The sequence below is a fragment of the Mytilus californianus genome, unplaced genomic scaffold (genome assembly GCF_021869535.1).
Source record: "Mytilus californianus isolate M0D057914Y unplaced genomic scaffold, xbMytCali1.0.p SCAF_14, whole genome shotgun sequence".
Taxonomy (NCBI): Eukaryota; Metazoa; Mollusca; class Bivalvia; order Mytilida; family Mytilidae; genus Mytilus; species Mytilus californianus.
The window spans coordinates 2413761-2435516 of NW_026262626.1; the positions used below are offsets into that span (position 1 = coordinate 2413761).

General features: G+C 31.2%; 2 long non-coding RNA genes across 2 annotated transcripts; both read right to left on the reverse strand.

Moving 5' to 3' along the window:
- Positions 1–2695: 2695 nt before the first annotated feature.
- LOC127724839 (uncharacterized) lies at positions 2696–10443 on the reverse strand. Its single transcript, XR_007992752.1, has 3 exons — positions 10371–10443; positions 8359–8407; positions 2696–2770 (listed from the first exon to the last, which is right to left on the reverse strand). It is a non-coding gene; the product is annotated as an uncharacterized LOC127724839 (long non-coding RNA).
- Positions 10444–13722: 3279 nt separating this feature from the next.
- LOC127724840 (uncharacterized) lies at positions 13723–20044 on the reverse strand. The gene is made up of 3 exons (XR_007992753.1): positions 19957–20044; positions 16162–16288; positions 13723–13889 (listed from the first exon to the last, which is right to left on the reverse strand). It is a non-coding gene; the product is annotated as an uncharacterized LOC127724840 (long non-coding RNA).
- Between the last annotated feature and the right edge of the window lie 1712 nt (positions 20045–21756).

Here is a 21756-nt window from a genome sequence, read left to right on the forward strand (position 1 = left end):
TGGATAACATTCTTTGTAAATTAAAAAAAATCTGAATTATTTATAGAGAGAACATAATCTATTTGCATAGTTTCAGGTCAACCCACAAGTTCTTTTTGGCATAGAAAATTGTCATCCCTGAAGTTTTTCAGTAAAACCTTTTCTAAAGTGGGGCGTTGAACTGGTTGCACTGGATGTATAATTACGCAGCCACGTCCAATCCGTATGTCAAAGTTACCTCCAAAGTCCGTATAGCGTGATTGTCGCAGTTTCGTAACGTAAAAGAAACATTCCAACAACTCTACGAAGGTTCATTACGTCACCTGTTGCATAACAAAAGTCTATCGTTATCCAGAACGCTATCCTGTTCCTTTGACAGTTTAAATTTCCAATCCTTTATCCCGATCGACGTACCCTACATAACCTACATATTGCATTAATTGTTAAGTTGTTCTCGTCCTAAATATTTGTCACTTGACTGTAACGAAGCGACAATCATTCAATCGATCGTTAAAGTAAGATGAGTAGGTATTCATCAAATAGTGTGAATACTGCATGCAAAATAATGTATAAGTACTTTTAAGTAAGCCAAACTACAATTGTTGATTTTAGCAACAACACAAACCCACAATAAACAACAGCATAAACATAAACTTTAAAGCAGATTTGCATGAATTGTCCAAAAAGGTGGTTCAACGAGGCACTGGTTAGCGATATGATCCCAGATTTGTGAAGAACTAATGTGAAAAGATTTCAACTCATACCCAATATTTCTGACTCTGTTTTTGACTGTCGTTTCTTGTCATCTACAAATATAGTTCTAAGTTTGAATAAGGAGAAAATAACTTAAGATTACTTGAAATATATTCTTAAGTTTTATGAAAATAAATTTTGATTTTCCAGTAGGTTTTATATAAGTACTACAATATGTTCTATAGATAATCTTAGAGATTTTTCTACTATTTTTTCTTTTCGAAGGATATTTTTTCTCACTACAATTTAATCAATGAACACAAATTCATGTTTTCACACACTGCCTATGAAGTTTTTACACTTAATCCGTTGAATGTGTACTGATTGACATTTTAGCCTGGAAAAACACATGGTCTTTTTTTTTTGCTGGAATTCGGCTTTGAATTAGCATTCAGTATCTATGAATGCTCTTAGATCTGTACTTTGTGATGTTTGTCATTTTCTTTGTTATTTGAATCATACTTCCACAATAAATTTCTTAATGGCTGGTAATTTTTTTTTTTCAATTTTCCAGTTGCAGTTCAAGTTTCATAAACTTCATTTCTGTCGTTAGCCCTTACAGATCCTGTATATTGTACTCATTATTAATTTGCTGTCGTCCCGAATATGCATGCAATATCTGTCACTTGACGTTAAACACGCACCGATCAATCAATCTTTGAAGTCAGACTTTTGAGAAGGCATAAATCACCAAATTCTACAAATAACAACATGTTATCAGTATTCTAATGTAGGAAAACAAGTTTGTTTAACATATCCTCAAGGCGAATGATGTTTAAACAAAATCGTTCCTTATCCAAGATATTCCCATTTTCCCCAGAGGCAGTCTAAATTCTAAAACGTTCATTCCTGTCGACATTCCTTGCAGTACTAATAGTTAATTTGTTCTCGTCGAGAATATGTATGACATATTTGTCACTTCACATTAAGCACGCATTAGTAAGACTTTTGAGAATGCATGCATTTAGTTGTGTTAATAGTGAATGCAAAATAAGGTGTATATGAATATATCATTTTAAATAAGTAACATTATCAATGTAAATGATAATAACAACAAACAAAAAAAAAGACGGTCCTCCGCGACGGTGAATATGCAACTTATTCCAGATTTGTGAAGAATTATAGGACATATTTCAAACCACACCTGAAATTGTTGACTCTTCCTTTGACTGCTGCCCCTTATGATCTACAATCATGGTTTTGAATTTTAATATTATCTAAAAATATGGGTAAATACTTGGAAACTTGTTATTAGTTTTCTTAAATGTTATAGTATCAATAGTTTTCTTCGAGTTTTTAAACATAGTTATTTAGATTTTTCCAGTGGATTTTCATAAATTCTATAATAAATAACATTGATGAATCTAAGAGCTTTTTCTTGTATTTCACCTCATGTTAAAAGTATTGTTCTAATCTTTAGTAGTGCCAAGTTACAAAACAACAGTTAAAATTTGAAAGAATAAACGCGTTAAAACTTGTTTATTCACCTATATAAAATTGAGAAGACGTTGATTTATTGCCAATTACCCTTTAGAGACCAAGTGATATGAATGTATTATAAACCATCTATACTAGCCTATTTATATATTCCACTTTCCGTTTTAGAATAATTAACTATCATTATAAAGTCTAAATCGATAGTTATGCAGAAAGTTCAAAACAATTCCATAAAAACAATACTCCAATATGAGTAAAATTTGTCACTGAAGTTTTTGATTGAAAACTATAGGAGCAGTTGATAACACAAACTTTCTTAAAAAATTGATAGACAAATGTTTCGAAGTTTAAAAAAATAGGAACATTTTCATAGAAAAAATCCATTACAGCAGGGATACACTTCAATACGAGGATCTTATTACACAACATTATCTTCCACTGCTTATTGCCCTTCCATTTGCCAGGCTTCTTGACCACCCACCCGGCCAACACCAACTTACTTGGTTTTTTTTTAGAACGCCCGTAACACCCAATAACAATAGCTCCAACACCACCAGACCCCAGTATTCCAGTTATAACACCAATAAACTCCGCAATTGTTCTATAATAAAAAAAGAGTCGAATGATGAATCTTTCATCAATAAAAAGTTGAGGTGGAAAACCCTAACTTAATTATGATGATTATGTAATATATTGCAAATATGGAAATTTTTTCTTGACTCTATGTGTTTCTGACAAGGAAGGTCAATAGAAGTCGAACCCTGGAATTATGTGACTTTTAAAAAATGTTATAATATGACATAAAGGGGCACCAAAGTTGCCCTCTGTTTATGGTTCAATGATCAACGATAAGTTTTTGCATTAAATTTAGTTTTGTGGTTACAAAAGTATACAAATCAATATTTGTTCGATAGAATTGTCTTTAGACATTAAGTATGAAGAATTTGGTGGTATACGTTAATAAGACAGCAATCCTAAGACACAAAAAACCAAACCACATATGTGTAGATGTCCGTCTGTAAGGGTTGAACTTACCTGGACCTCATTTTGAGATTAAAATGATAAACCGCAATTTTTTGTGCTACGGTTAAATTTTAGGTTACTATGGGTAATATACCAGTGGTAGCTTATAATGATATGGTTCTAATTATAAATTAACTGATTATAAACTTTGAATTTGTCGAAATACTTAGGATTTTCTACCCCAGAATTAGATTACCTTAGCTGAACTTGACAAAACCTTTTGGAATTTCGTGTCCTCAATGCTCTCCAACTTCGTACTAAATTTGGCCTTTTAAACTTTTTTGATTCGAGCGTCACTGATTAGTCTTTTGTAGCCAAAACGCACGTCTAGAGTACACACATTTTATTCTGGTATCTATGATGAGTTTATTTATTAACTGTAAGGTGTACTCTTGTATCTTCTAAACTTCAGCTGACTAAGACATCAATTCATGGTTCAATACTAAATATTCATTTATCATGGTTAAATTAGTTTTACAATATACAAGTTAGACAAGTCTTTCTTTAGAATATTCAGATAGATTGTAAAATGAGAATAAGCGTTAGTTTTCTCGATTGAATTTTTTCGCATTTGTCATTTCGGGGACTTTTATAGCTATGTGGTATGGGTTTAACTTGTTCATTGTTGAAGGCCTTAAGGCAACCTATAGTTGTAAATTTCTATGTCATTAGGTCTCTGGTGGAGTGTTGTCTCATTGGCAATTATATATATAGGGAATTTTTTAACGACCTTGACTGGTTATACAGCCCTTGCACGGTCGGACAATTATACGAAATCTTCTTCTTTTTATATTAATTCGACCTCATTTGGGTCCGTATGCAGTTGACCCTGAGGTGGAGATCGGTTTTGCATTTTCTCAGTCTGTTCGATTGTTATAAAGAAACGATTGTCTAAATTGAAAAAGAAACAAGGGAGCCCTGATTGAGAACAATATCCTTGACTGACAAAAAAAATCTGCTTGTCATATATATGATTATATCGGGTCACATGACAATCGGCAGTCTTTGGAGGTCATTTCAGTGGATTATTTGAATAGCGCTAAGTCCTAAAATACGCACAAAATTTGAATACTAAATTACTATTTCATTCATTGTTTATTGTTTCTTACGGATCTTTTTCCTCTTTTAAATGTAATTTATATATATATTGTATTGCAAATGTACAATGAATTCCCGAATGTATACAACTTGTTCTCTATGCAGTAAAACCTGATACTTTATACCAGTTTAATGCGGTTTTATATCCATTTTTATCACATTGGTGTTATTATAGTTCTTGAAATGTCATGGCGGTTAGTAAGGCTATTTGAGAAAAACGTGAGTACCCAAATTGAAACATCGGGCTTAGAGAGTTATGTGATAAAATAGTATCATATATCTACATGAAGCAACATGTTTTACACTAGAGGCATATTTTTGGTTTTACAACCGACCTTCATTGTCAATATCAATATATTCGTTCAACATAGTCAACATAGACAACAAACTTAGAATTACCAAGTGATTAAACATCGTCTTTATAGTGGAACGTGATGTTAAAGGATATAATTCTTCATGAGAAGATCCCGTATGAAGTATGCCTCACATGAATAAAGGAACAAGTTAGCAAGAAGAGGAACACTTAGAAATACCGATTGTTTTGGACAATAACGTCCTCCAAACGTTACAAATATGTCATCACGAAAAAATTCAAACATCTTTGATTATGTCAGTCTCATAGAATTATTTGTTTGAATCGGATAGTTTTTCTTTTTTCAAAGAATGATTTATCACTTTCGAATACTAGCTCTTTGTATCTACCATTGTCTACATTTGCCATTTTTTCCCAATGAAACAAATTAGGACTTATTGTTTCAATCTATCAATAACTCATAATTGAGAATACTAGTGTAAAGGGTAAACTTTTTGAGAATAAGTGGAAAGAGACTTAGATTATATGTACTCTAACAGATCTGTGGAGTTATCTAGTATCCACATCTGAATCACACCTCCCCAAGAGTAGGTATTTTCACAGCAACGCTGAAGCCTGGCTTTTATCGCTGATATACTTGGTGTTTATAGTTTGGAAAGATGTTTCGTGGAGCAATATAAAGTTGTTTGTATGTACACCTATGTAATTTTGGTGTCCAGTACTGTAAAGTAAGATCCAGTTCTACATTTTTGGTTGAGCTTCCAAAGAACATACAATAGACCTATTTTTGTTCAAGATTTCCTCTTTTGTGACTGTCGTGGGAATGTATGATGAGTTTTCAAGTCAATAGTCAATATCTAATTCCGTTATCAAGCAGTTTATGTAATGTCATTTACACACAAACCCAATGTTATTCGGGGATTTATCTGCTTTGTCTTCATACTGAACATTATATATGATAAAAATTGACCAAGCACACGGTGATTTAATGGTCGAGTAGGATTTACCCGGCATATCTATTTGGAATGTCCTACTCATATTGAATTATATAGGTAAATACGTTCTGACACATTATTTCATTCAAAGTAGTATTCTGCTTTGCTAGAATTGTCTGCACATTATACGTATACTTTTTCAATAAAACAAAATTAGAATCGCAAACTGTATTCACATTACATCATGTGTATAATTAAGATTCCTAATTGAAAGTTGTGTTTTGATAGAGAAATGTTTGTTTTGCCTAATAACACTAATAAGTTCCTTTAAAAAATTTTGCTGAAGGAGAGTCTGGATTCTCACGAGTTGTTAGAACATACTCACCCATTATCGTCTAATGGAAAATCAGTATTTTCCATTCTGTTTTTCATAGTACATGACTTTCCATGAACTATAAAATGCTATACATGAATAAATTTTCATTGTGGATTTATTATCAAAGTGAACTACTAAAAACTGCACTAACAAAGGGTATAATCCCCTCGAGGCAATTTCCATAGAAAAAGATAAAAAGAAAAAAATCATGAGTACTGTTGTTTGTCTAATTATTATAAATGAAACAGGAGAAAAGATAATAAAAAACATTTTAAGTTGAGATTTCAATATTGTAAAGCTTATATAATGGTACATTATACAACAAACAGACAAAAAAGAATTGAAAATTCGACAAAGGTGTTGGTAAAATAAATGTTAATCTAATTTTTATACGAGAACTTAAAATCAGTGTTTTTTTTTTTTTATAGAAACAGTGTTTTTTTTATAGAAACAGTTTTTTTTTTTATAGAAACAATAACTGTTGATATATAGAGCAAAGGAAGTTTTTAAACAAAACACAATACATTCATCAGTAAAATAATAAACATCTGCTGTTGAAACGATTGTAATTCAAAAATCAATTGATAAAGTTTTGTCATTATTGAAAATTATGCAATTTTAGAAAAGGTGATTTATATAACATCGTGTGCTTTTTAAAATGAAGAAATTCAGATATATACGTATTAAATTGTACCTGAAGCAGAAGAACTCTCCAAATTTGAATAATTTATCCTTTTTTGTTATCACAAAACTTTCTCATTGCTATTTCATTCTATCTGTCGTAATGACCATTACCTATGATTTACATCTCTTTTACTAAACATTTTAACACTTAAAGTGAGTTCATATTAAGGATTGATTATTACAATGGATAGGCTTATTTTGTTATATCACTCAAAGGTGAATATGTTTTAAATTGGTCAGATAACTCTTGGTCATGTTTTATGAACATTCAAAACCCTCGGCTATGCATCGGGCTTTATATATTCATAAAACATGATCAAGTATTATCTAAGTTATACTTAAACCTATTTCTCTTATGAGCAGCAGAATCGTTGATCTAGTCTTTTGCACTTACCATTGTGACGACATATGTCCTGTTCCGGCGTCAAAGTTTAACATCAGACATTTTAAAACTTTTTGTACTCTGCAGAATGTAATAAAATTTGTCAAAAAGAACATTTCCAGGTTAAAAGTGGGATAGTTTTGTATATTATTGAAGAAATCACATATATCCGTTGCCATGGATGAAATGTGCATCGTCTTAACCTTTGAAAATTATCAATGACCCAACGAATAGCCAATGGCAATGTCGTAATATTGTCTCATGATGCTAGATAAGCCAATCAAATTAACGCAGTTTTCATATCACTTTTTCGTATCACATTCCATGCAGTGTGATACGAGAATTATCCCTTAATGCAAGAAATGGATAACATGCCACAACCATAAGATAACTGAATGTATGGATTAGTAATATTTGTTTTGTATTTCATTGAAAATAAAGTAAACACTACCAGGAATTATATCTTGTTTCTTTGTGTTTTGGGAAGATTTTTGTTCACATACATGTATGTAAAAACAAAACATATTATAAATGAGACGTAACAGTGTACCATTATTAAACCTATGAATAACTATTTCGTCATAATTTATATTTGGAAAGGTGTTCTTTAAGGTAGCACAATACAAAGATTTTATACCTCCAACTCCCCAGTTTTAAAATGCTGTAACTTTCTTTATAATGCTTGAAAATTTATAAAAGTGGTATTTATGGATAGCTAACAGATTACTCTTTCAAATTAATGTAATGTTAGTATTATATAACAATTAAGTAATTAATTATAATTTTAACTGTGTCTACAAAATTTTACAAGAAATTTCCACTTTCAATTGAAATTAGCTTCTTCATGGATACCCCGAGAGGATTGATTTTATAATATGTTGTTCCTAGAGCCATTATCTACAAAAGGGGTCTCAGATTTTGGATAGAATGTATAGATCAAATTTTACACCTAATAAAATAATCTCTACTTTTATGTGGTAAGGATGTTTACACTAATTACAGATTTATAAGAGAATGGAATACGATAGCGATAATTTGAGACATCCTTTTGTAGCTCCTGCTGTGTTGATTAAGATAATGTTAAAATTTCTTGTGTAGTTATAGAGATGTCAGAGCTAAATTCATTTAAGTGAACTGACCAAGATTTTGCCATTAATTGCATAATAATTGATTACATAATGATTGCATAACAAAAATATTGCATTCATTTAAAAGATTAATCTTTTATCTATCTATATATACCTCTTTTATTAATTTGTATGCAGTCATAAGAAAGAAACATCATTTTAAAGGTTGGAGATTGGAAGTAAAAAAATCTTTGTATTGTGCTACCTTAAAAGGACTAAAACGTTCGTTTTATGAAGAAATGGATACTCACAAAGCCTCTTCAAGACTTATTGATGCTCCAATAGGTACAATAGGTTCGCCTATGTCAATGGTGTCATTATATGAAAAAGAAAAATAGTAACAATTTGAAAACATTCTGTTTGTTACAAGGACTAAATTTGAATGTGTAGGAATAATTTATATTATTATCATATACATATACAACATTAAACCTGAGGAATAACTTTGCTTTGAGATATCTTTTTTGTTAATTGTTTTATTTGTTCTCCCGCATGTGTTGAAACATTTGCTACTGGCCGTTAACCAATTAATCAATTCATTGATAGATTTTAGCCTATAAAACTCTCAAAATGTGGAAAGAATCAAACTTTAAAAAACGATATTATTTTTTATAAACCGTACTATAGCTATTATGCTGCTTACATAACTGCATTATTACAAAGTCATAGAAATTCCTAAAATATACAATAAAATAGAAACAAAACAAAACAAGTCTTCTGATATAACAGACAGAAGAATTTTCGGACATTTGTTTCTCTTATTTGTAAAATCAGGTAAAATTTCATGATTTGAAACACATAAGAAGATGACTGTCATGTACGTCAAAACGATAATTAAAAAAAGTATTATTGCTAATGGTATGAACAACAAATTTATTTATTTTGTAAAGAATATCTCCATACTACTAACAACAAAATTATTATATTTAAATTTACCTGTGTACGTTATTTTATTTGTCCAAGGTTATAGTTGTCTTTTTGACATTGTTTCACATCCCCTCTTTTTTATTTAATATTGTATTTATATTGTGTCATAGATCAAATTTATTCGTTCAGTGTATGTTTACTTGTTTTTGTTAATATGTCTTTTTGATTGAGTAAAGCCATTTCAATTGATATTTTATAGTGTGTCTTTCTATGTTTTAATGTTACACTACTAGTTCAGTTTAGGGTGAAGGTTGACGCCTGTTAAAACGTTTAAACCCGCTGCATTTGTTTGCACCTGTCCTAAGTCAGGAACCTTTTTCAGTGGTTGTCGTTTGTTGATGTGGTTATTAAGTGTTTCTCGTATCTCATTTTTTATATAGATTAGAAGGTTGGTTTTCCTGTTTGAATTGATTTACACTAGTCATTTTGGAGCCCTTTATAGCTTGCTGTTCGGTGTGAGCCAAGGCTCCATGTTGAAGACCTTACTTTGACTTATAATTGTTTACTTTTTACACATTTTGACTTGGATGGAGAGTTGTCTCATTGGCACTCATACCACATCTTCTTATTTCTATATACATAGATAGTATGGATCAATGGTATATGGTTAATCTGCCTGCAGCAAAAAAAAAAAAACAAAAAACAACCAAAAAACAACAAACAAAAAACAACAACAACAAAAATTAAAACAAACAAAACAAGATCTAACTTTGTTAACTTTCACGATCTATAAATAAGTTGAGCAAAACTTTGCTTAATCTTCAATCAGAGAGTGGAAAATATCAGGATATAATTCGGTTCATGGGTATGGGGAATGAGGAAATATATGGAGTTCATAAAGAACTTAAAACATTAGTTTCACGATTTATATAATATTTGTATAAAAAGTATAACAAAAATACGGACATTAAGGCAAATTCAAAAAGAGGAAGTTCATAGAAATTTGACAAAAAATCAAACGTTTTCAACCAACGGAACGAGTTAAAAACAATTAACATATTCCTGACTTGGTTCATGCAAACACGAATTGTCTGTTGTGCCGTTTTACATTCATGGAACTTATTCTATGTATAACTGGTAAATTACTTAGTCAGGAATTTCTTTATCACTAATTATTTAAAACCTTTACTAAATTCTGTCAAAGATACCAAGGATTGTTTTGGAAGTTTGTCTATACCTTCGAAACGGGATATCACATCTTAATGTTAACGGTATTTTTTTGTGGATTCCGAAAATTGAAATACGATCCATATAGACCTCTGTACGTCACTATCGAGTACAGTGTTATATATATCAACTTTCTTCACTACATAATTATAACAATAAATGAACTTACCACAGTTACCAGAGAACAGAAAAATATGGTCCAAAGCAATATCTCCTTTGTAACCACTTCCATCGATACCATTAAAAATAATCTAGAATATTTTATTATTATAATTGACATATAACGAAAATCGTACAAACAATTTCAAAACATTTCAGAAAGTCTAAATCCACAGGTCAATATGCGAAAATGAAAACTAATGGCAACGAGATAATGAAATAACCTCTCCCGTGAAAAAAAATACTTCTAATTAAGAAAAAAAGAAACAAAACAAAACAAAACAAAAGTGTTGTTATGATCAAACATGTATTGTCCGTTGTGACATTAAAATTTCATAGAACGTAATCTCTGTATAAGTGGTAAATTATTAATCAGGCATTTCGTTACACAAACTACTTAAAACCTTTTCTTAATTCTATCAAAAATACAAAGATTTGATTTGGAAGTTTGACAATACCTTAGTTTGACCTTTTTAGCCTTTTTTGATTTGAGCGTCACTGATGATTCTTTTTTCAGACGAAACGCGAGTCTGGCGTACACAATTTCAATCCTGGTATCTATGACGAGTTGATTTAGAAACCGGATATCACATCCTATAGTTTTTACGGTGTTTGTTTTTAAAGATCCCAAAAATTGAGATTCGATACATATAAACTTTTTGATCCTTTAAATTAACTGATTCACAAAGGTTATTAATCTAAAACTGTAGTTATATCTTTGAATATTGTATTTATCGGTACTAAAAATCACCAAAGATACCAGGCTTATAATTTGGTACGCTAGACTCGCGTTTCGTCTACATAACATTTACCAGTGGCCGTCGAATCAAAAAAGTTCAAAGGCCAAATCAAATACGAAGTTGAAAAGCATTAAAACCATAGATTCCGTAAAGTTGTGCCAATGAGGCTAATGCCATCTATACCCGGGGTAGATACACTTATTATGTATGTGCCTATCTCAAGTCAGAAGCCTGTAATTCAGGGGTTGTTGTTTTGTGCTGTCAGTCATTTTCGCCTCGTTTTAAATGTTTGACATTTTTCATGTTGAGGCCTGATTTGAGTTTTGCCCATTATGGAAGGCCATATACATTGACCTATTATTGCTAACGTTCTTTTAATTTAGTCGCTTGTGGATAATTGTCTCATTTGCAGTCATACCACATCTTATTTTCACATACATACCTCTAATGTCACATAATACAATAATACAAAGATTTATTTTCGGATGTACTTCGATTTTTCTTTGTAGAGAAAACTGGCTTACGGTCTAGAATTAAAAGTGAGAATAGGGATTAAAACGATTAACAGTTTTTAGGTGTCAAACCACCATATCACCCACTTCAATTTAGAACATATGTAAAAGAAGCCCTTCCCTGACAAAAAAAATATTGCTTTTGATGTCATTGTCTACTTAAAATACAAACAAATTAGCAGAGATGAAACTTTTGATGAAAGAGAAATATATGTAGACCATTTTGAATCAAAATTTACTTGTCCATGATTTTGCGTTAAATTGAGGATCAATGCGCTCCATAGTAAACTTATTGAAGATTTCCAGAAAACCAGGGGTTATCGTTAGTAGCGTTTGACTTCCGAACGATGGTGTTTCACTGCAAGACTTTAAACATTGGTTGAATATTGGCATATATAAAGGTGATACATGTACAATTCAGACTATGCCTAGCTTCTATGAAGTTAAACTTAAGGTAGACTATTTAGAAAGCTGTGAAAATTGAAAAATTTATATAAGGGCTTGAACTGGTGGTCTGACACCTTTTGATGATGTCATTGCGCGCAAACCGAGTTTCTGGAAAACCTATACCAGGTGTGATGAAGTCATCTAGTTTGTTGAAAAGTTTCTTATATAAAACATTTAAGAGCGTTTAAACCAAATTGGTATAAACCAATTTTGACAGAAAGTGTTGCAATCTAAGTTGGTTTAAGTACTGTTTTCCAAATTTATAGATTGAAAATTAACATTTACTTTTAGAAGTGACATACACTCATATTGTTAATTAAAATAAATAGTGATATCGCATCTTAGAAGGACGTACTAAGATATCATTCAAATTTCAACATATTTAATATTTTCAAACATAAATACCAACACGAAAATAAATGTTTAAGTCAAAAGACGACGAATTCTATCATCTTTCTACTATGTTCAATTTGAAGATAATGCAATATCACCATTGCGTAAATCTTGCTGGTATTAATGTAATGATTAATTTCACAGCAGGCATTCGTATTTTAATCAATCCCAAAACTAAAGAAATTTTTTAAACTTAGCCTTATTAGATACAAACTTAATGTGATAGTTGTAAGAACTCATTTGCTACCCTTTGAAATGGACCTCAGTTCTTGTAGGTTTTTATACAATTGACATAGGTTGATGGGAGGGTTGATCTCATAAAAAGATATACAACCCCGACATATTCTTCCCGTGTCTGTATCAAGCAAGGAGCCACACATACAGTGGTTATCGTTGGTTATTGTCTGTAATAATTGTTTTTTCGATAATGTTGTTTTAAAAACCTGTGCCGTTAGTTTTTTCTTTTGAATTGTTTCATATTATGTCATTCCAAGGCCTTCTAAAGCGTACTGCGCAGTATGGGGTGCAATTAATTTTGAAGGATTAACCCAGTGACCTGTAATTATTCACCTTTTTGTCCTTTGGTCTAGTATTGATATTAATCTAAATAGCAATTATACCACATCTCCTTATTTTATTTTTTACCAAATACTACTAGGGGGTGTTTAACGCCCTTGACTACCCAATGTGGGTCCCACACGGTCGGTCATTTTTACCAAATGACCAATTATGTTTCAGAAATTGAAGTGACGTATGCATTGTCTTAAGAAGCACACATAAAGACAGCGAATATTACGTATGTACAATAGAATAGCATAGAAATACTTTAAACAGAAAAAAATGTGCACAAACTTTAAAAGCTTTTGCTGTACATATACATGCATACCTGTTACTTTGGGTATGTATTTCGTTACTTTAAACAAATGTAAATTAAAATAAATATGAACTGAAAAAGCATTTGCAATAATATAAACACAATATTTTTTTCTACCTTGATTGTCTGAACAAACAGTACATTTACTAGTATTCTCAAATAAGTAAAAAACGCACTTTATCTTTACGAAAAAGTATAAACGAGGTGCAATACTACCAGCAATTTTATCATAACAGAATATTTATTTAAAGAATGGTTTTAGATGTTCTTTTTACATAGATATTGATTTTACCAAAATGAACGTTTTAAAAGTCATTTTACAAAATTAAGCTTATTTGTGACGACAAAATGATTAGATGCCAAATTATAGTCACTGTGGCAATAACAAACCTGAAATTGATTTGCTGGTTGCAAAAACAGCTCCTTGTAATGCCAGTAATTTCCTTGGCTATTTGACTTTCTAAAGATGATCCGATTTGATCCTGAAGTATTGATTATCACCTGCAATTCTCCGATGCTGTCCCCAAACATGTGGTAGTAGAAAGACAAACATAGCTGTGTGTCTGCAAATATAATTTGTATAATAATAATACTTTATTCAAAAGTAATACAGCTGATGGGATACATACTTGTACAATAAATATTCTTTGAATCAGCGTCATGTTAATAACAATCATTACACAATAAACACATATGGCGGAGAATGACAATAATCATATGATGAATAAGGAATAAAACTGCATATTACAAATTGGTTCAATAATGAACAAAAAATTACCTAAATTATTTAGTTCTTTCACATTTTGAATTGAAAACAACTGTTTAAGTTTAAACGTTGATGGTTTTCACTAATAATATTTGTTAATATTTTGTTTTCGAACATCAATATATCTGTTGCATTCTAAAATAAAATGGTATTCATCTTCAATAATATTGCTATTGCACACAGTATAGTACATAACCTTTTTTCTCTACATTGTAATATCTTCCTGTCTCTATATTGATACTTTAGGCAGATATACGATATTGAACATATATAAGGTTCTTACATTTGATTGACAGGTCTATATTTTGTAGTCTACATGGTTGGTAAAGTGTATTTTATCAACCACATTTCTCAAAGCGGACACACATAACATTTTTGGCTGGTATTTATCTTAGTGGATTGATTAATTGATTAATTTCTTTAAATGACAAGCAAACATAAATGTCTTCCAGTTTGGAATATAAAGAACCTCGCAAGGTTAACCATAACACAAAAAATAAACGTTTGTGAGAGATGTAAAAATACAAAAACTTCAAACTCTAGATGACCGAAAGAGACTTAAAAAGAACAGTCGATTTTATCAAAGTACAATTTTGCCTAAAGGTGTTTGAACCTTGGTTTCTAAATGATTTCTTAATTTATCAATGGGAAATCACAGCCATATAATTCTCTCATTCCAATTATTACCCCGCAGTTATATACCGAAGCACACATTTAATACGATATTATCAACATCACTTCTAGGTATGCTATATAAACACGATGTAAATATAATATTGTCGACGATATGAACGACGCAAATGCAAGGTAGTAGATTATCTATATAATATAAACACGATGGCACAGTATTGACAAAATTGGTATGTCGAACAATGTGAACGATGTAGACGTAAGGGTGCAGACTATGTAAACAGTACGTGTAATCATTATGTTGACATGATATTGTGAACACTGCGATTTCGACGGTTTTAACTATGATAACACAATGGTGTACAATAGATATACAATATAAACTTAATTTTGACAAGATATTGTCAACATCGCAATGTCAACGATGTGAACGATGTAAACACAAGAGTATAAAATTGGTATACAAATTACAAACATGATAATGACACGATATTGTTGATATTGTGATGGATAAAAGTAGTTTTGAAGAAACGGAACTTGATGTAGAATCGATGTGTACACGGCATCGTCGACAATTTGATTTACAATATCTTTGAAACTTCGTCCATTGAACATCGCTCCTAGAAGTAGTAATAACTGGATTTACCGATACCAGCAATCATTGACAAAGACCATGTTTCGGGAATATTTGTTAATATGTTGGACATATTTGGAAGAATTGGACATGTAAGGACTAAGCAGAAACGTTTAGAGGAAAGGATATGCTTGCCAACAGTTTATTTATTTTACACATGCATACAATTTACAAATAAAACAGTATAATTTGTTTATTCAAGCATAACCTTTCTACTTAGCCAAAAGACTTTCTGGACTGTAAATACCTAATTGCCTTCTCCATTAAACTGTTTAGAAAACGTTAATGTAATTACAACCATTGGTTCGGTGTACCTTTGCTTGTCCCTATGGGTATCACCAGCAAGTAGCCAGTGCTTTGGGTTCTGACACGAAAATACAGCTATTGTTTTATTGACATTTTTGATTAAAGATTTGGTGGAACATTCAAGTGTAAGGATTGTATCTCCATTATGCATAATGCATAGCTCTTATTCATTGCAGGTTCGGCTTTTCTTTTGTTTCATTTTGAATTTATCTGCGCTTCAGCTTTTATATTTTGTTTTGGATTTTCAAGTATTTTTGCTTATAGCATCACTGCAGAGACATAAATTATCGAAATGCGCATCTGGTGCAATAAATTGGTACCATTATTGTATTATCTATTTCTTTTATTAAATCAGTTTTTTTATGCTTATGTATAATATATTACAAAAGAATAACATGAAATACAGGAATGGTGCTGGTGGACTATCAGTTCCTCTAGTAACATACGCTCAATAGACTGTTATTTGGTACTGGTATGACTTTTAAAAAGTACAAAATACCTGTAGATAGCAAACTGGAAATGAGACGTGCATTTTGTCCTAAATTCATAGTAGACGCCTCAATATACATGTAGTATTTGCCACCTATGGCACTTTCAGGTCCTGTATCCTCTGATGGTGTTTTGTTCTGAAGATTAAACAATTACAGAGAGTCAGATAAACTAAAAAATCCGAAAATTTGGCATAACACTTACATTCATGTCAACTTTTGATATGGGAAAGTAAATTTTCGTGACAAAATTGTCAATCCATTTTCCATTTGGACACTTAAGAATTTTTTGTAGACACTAAATCATTTTTCTTTTGGACATTTAAATATATTTTTCTTTTAAACATCTAATAAATTCCGCTTTTGGACACTTAATCATTTTTGCCTTGAACACTTAAATCATTTTCGCTTTGGACACAAGCATCAATTTCCTTTTGGACACAAACATAGTTTTCCTTTTTGACACATACATATTTTCCCCTTTGGATACTTAAAGCAATTTCCTTTGGACACATAAATAGTTTTCCTTATGGACACATAGATATTTTTCCATTTGGACACTCAAATCATTTTTCTTACGAATAGATGATTCCTTAACCGGTCTAATGCGATATCGATGTACATTTGAACAATGGTCTGACCATGAGCATCACTGAAAAACTTCATACTGTTGAATAACACTTGCACTTTAAATTCACACATTTATTATTTATCTTTTGTTATCACTTGAAATTGGATAATGTATTATTGTTTTAGTATGTCCTATAATTGAATTAAACTAGTAAATAATACCAACATGTTACAGGAAAGCGCTTTGATTTCTGTGTTTCTTTTACAATTTTATAATCATTTAAGAGTTGCTGAAGTTCTAATAGTCAATGGTGTAAACGGGAGAAATCTGACAAAAAGTCACTTGATTCCTATTTAAATGAATGTCTGAATATTGTTGATATTCGCATATCACATTTCGAAAATAATTTAGAAACAAATAAAAGAGTAAGTAATACTCCCATTTCTAGGATTAAAAACAAAATTCAAGTACTATCAAAGCGTCTTGTGTTCATACCGGCCGACAAAGCAGCCAACAATGTGGTGGTGGTATGACGTAAATACTACACTACTAAGAATGAAATTATACATTCAACTACATTCGAGGCCGTACGTTCCACAGAGAGTCAAATAGTAAATAATTATGTCACTACCACAGCTCAGCTTAAGGCCTCCTCTGAACATTTGAAGGTCTTCACTATGTATTGGTTACCTAAACTACACAAAAAACCCGTAAAATATCGTTTCATCTCGGCCTCTAGTAAGTGTTCTACTACTAATTTTTCGGTGCTTTTAACGAGTTCCTTAAAACATACGAAAACAGTGGAATTAACCATTTTAGGAGTGTAAAAAAATTCTTTGGATGTTTTAGATAAATTACGTGCTTTGATGGTCTTTTTGATTCGGTTGACAGTTTTGACTTTTCCACTCTTTATACTACACTTCCACACAATCTTATAAAACAAAAATTTTCCTATCTAATTAAATGGTCGTTTGATAACTTGATTGCAAATTTATTTGCTGCAACTCATATAAAGCCTTTTTCTCTAATGAGAAAGGTAAATATGCCAGATATACTTACTGGAGGTGTGAGGAGATGAGTAAAGCACTAAATTTTCTCCTTGACAACATTTATGTACGTTTCGGCAATTAGGTTTATCGACAGGTTGTAGGTATTCCTATGGGCACCAATTGTGTCCCTTTAATAACAGACTTGTTTCTTTACTGTTATGAATCACATGTTATGGCTAAACTCAGTAAACAACGTCTAAATTCCATTTAATTGATAAATTCAACAACACTTACCGTTATCTTGATGATATTTTTTCGTTAGATAATCAAGAATTATCTAAATATACTGCTGAAATTTACCCAAAGGAACTTACTTTAAATATATCAAATATTAACAGCAATATCTGTCCTTTCCTAGATTTAGATATTTGAGTATTACACAAGACACTCTACACACAAATTTAAAAGGGATGATTTTTCTTTCCCCATTGTTAATTTTCCTTTTTTGGACGGTGAGGTTCCTTTGGCACCGTCTTACGGTGTTTAGATATCCCAACTCATTCGCTGTGCTCGTGTTTGTAGTAACGTTTTGTATTTCAATGAGCGCAATCTATATATTACTATGTCGGGGCCTTTATAGCCGACCATACGATATGATATTTTCTCATTGTTGAAGGCCTTACGGTTGCCTATAATTGCTTACATCCACTTCATTTGAACTTTGGTGGATATATCATTCCACATCTCCTTTTTTATACTAGTATCAGTAGCGTTCTAACGGAGATCATACAAAACATTGGAAAGTTATATTTACAAAAAAAAGGGGACGCGTGTAATTTTTGCCACTAGCGTTTTTACTGTATGCTTAACCATAAAAGTCATATGAAGCGGTTTTCAAGTAATTATAATGTTATCGAAATTATTGAAACAATCCATAAAATTGAGAATGGAAATGGGGAATATGTCAAAGAGACAAAAACCCGACCAAAGAGCAGATAACAGCCGAAGGCCACCAATGGGTCTTCAACGCAGCGAGAAAATCCCGCAGCTGGCCCTAAATAAAATTGTGTACTGGTTCAGTGAAAATGAACGTCACACTAAATTCCAAAGACTAACAAAGGCCAGAGGCTCCTGACTTGGGACAGGCGCAAACATGCGGCGGGGTTAAACATGTTTTATGAGATCTCAACCCTCCCCCTATACCTCTAGCCAATGTAGAATGAAGAAACACATACCAATACGCACAGTAAAACTCAGTTCAAAAGAAGTCCGAGTCCGATGTCAGAATAGGTAACAAAAGAAACTAAGCAAAATGACTATGATACATAAATTTACAAAGGACTATGCATATATACTAAACTAAGTCCTGCATGCACGTTGTTTTTACATTTATTACGAATCCATAACGTATTATCGACAAATAATATTTCTTTCAGTGATTGTTGATCGCAAGCTACTTAACTTTCGAGTTTGTTGTCGAAGTTTTCCGGATGGTGACATTGAAAACAATCAACCTATAGCACGTGGAGCACTTGAAAAATAAGTGAATTTATATACCCTTGACAATTTGTTTATATTTGCTATGCGTTCGCATTTGTCAATTAAACTTTTTCTTAACAGTTGTTAAATGAGTTGGGGTATTTAATTTGTTCTTTAAGAAACATTTGTTACTATTTACCTTCCAGTGCATATTTGTTTACATCCTTTCATCACAGTTTTCCTCTCGCACTCGCGCTGTGGGGGGTCGAAGTTCTAAAGAGAGGTCTCGTAGTTAAGGTCACTGCATACGGGAAAATATCGGCGAATAAGAGTATGGGAAATCAATAATTTAATAGCAGTACATTTATGAAGATTTTTTTTTATAATATAACGGATTTTATTTTACAAGAAAGTCCACTTACACTTGTTTTATAGTAAAACTTAGCCATTCAAGTATATAAAACATATTCAACTTTTTAATGATTTGCAGTTTCATATGCGCTTGTGTCTTGTTCAAGATCGTTTGCTATCTCATTGACGTATAATACACCAATCGTTTGTTCATTAAATTTTGAGGGTTTTATGCGAGAAAAATTATCACAATCTTTTTCATTTTTATGTTTACTGGCATTAACACTGATTAATGAATTAAATCATGAAAACATTTGCTGACTATAAAGTCTCATTACTAAATTCATCAAAATGTGTGTGTCAAGTGCCTTTAAGGCAAATATGAAAATACATACATATCGTCTTGAATTACTCACATAATATTTAATCCAGTCTGCATAGTCTAACCCTGACCTGTCATTGTAGAACTGACATTTTGGTTCTTCAAGATATTCATATGTACAAGCACTGATTACATCTACAATACCAGAAAAAGGCTACTTTTACCAACATTGATATCATCAAAAATATTTTCTTGTAGAGATAATACATAAATTCCTTGTCGAGGAATAGAGCTCCATCTACCATACATTATTACAATAATCTAAAGGTGCGTTTTCGGGAATAAAAACTTAGTTTCGCATGTGAAATATCGAATTGATGGCTTTTAATTGTGTTCTTGTTATATTTTTTCTCATCATAAAATATCCATTTACATATCATCTAAATATCTGCAATGTTTCATTTCAGTTTTATCTGCTTTGTCACGGAGTTTGTGTAATCATGATGGTTTATCAGTTTCTTTCTCTTTATATTCACAGAAAAAAACCTCAAAGTGTATAATGAAAATTCAATCGGTCTCATCGCTGTTTCATTTCAATGTTGTGTAAAAAAAACTCTGATTAATTTTTTTTTATGTTGCTACAAAAAATTGCACTGGACCATTAAATGCAAGTTAAAGTCGATTTTATTACTGTTCAAGGGTTATTATCTAAAGAATTGAATTGGTTAACAGACCTCGTATTAGTTTTACTAAAAAATGTTTTTCCATTAACGGTTATGGAAAGATTTTATTTCTATAATCATTATATCTTTACACTTACATTTAATGATTAGAATAGAGAGCTGAATTTCGTTTAATAAATGATGTGCTTTATGCTTTTTAACAACATAGTGGGTTATTTATAGTTTATGCATACATGTTTTCTTTAGTTCGATATTGGCGTATGTATTGTGAAGTCGTGATGGTTTAGCAGTTTGTTCGTCACAGAAAAAATCTTCGGAGTGTGTATTGAAAATGTCTGTAAATTAATTTAATCTTATCGCCTTTTGATTTCTATGTTTAGGATGTTCGCTCCTCTGTTTAAAAAAGCTTTTTAAAAGACTGTTATAAATTAAAAGTATATAAGTAATTGATCTTATAAAGTAGAAAAATAATAATTATAAGGTATAATCAATTGAAATTTTGGCGGGAAATGATTCTCTCTGGACTGTTCATACGTTTATCATTGGCACCTTTTTTCTTTAAAAAACTTTGAAAAAAAATAACAAGGATTTTATATGCTTTCAAAACTGAATTTTTTAAACTATACGTGATAAAGCTATGAAAAGAAAAGTAGGGGTAAGCGGGAAAAATTTGTATTTGCACTACATTGATAAAAGTAGAGGATTCCGAAAAAAAGTAAAAAAACAAGAGTAGCGAACATCCTTAAAATGTGTTGATGTTGCTACAAAGGATTGCAATGGACCATGAAATGCAAGTTGAAGTCGGTTTTATTATAGTTTGGATAGACTGTTCAAGAGTTATTGTTCCTCTAAACATGAAATTAAAAAAAATGAATTTGTTAACATACCTCGTATTAGTCGACATTTTATCAATTCAGTTTCTGTCTTTGTTGTATTCTTTGTAGCAATAAGTTTTCTTTAGAATACATATATTTGTAATGAAAATTCATCACACAATTATAAACCAAGGTTAAGGTGTTGAAAACGAATTCTATCATTAAGAGAAATCGATACAAATTCAAATTATATTGTCATTTTTGTGATAAATGGAAATGTACATATATCGAAAGTATATATGGTTAACGTGTTATTCTCTAAAAAGTTAAAAAAAAAATGCTACACTTTTATAAATCTTTTCATCTAAAACTGGTTACCAACTTGCTCTTTTCTAT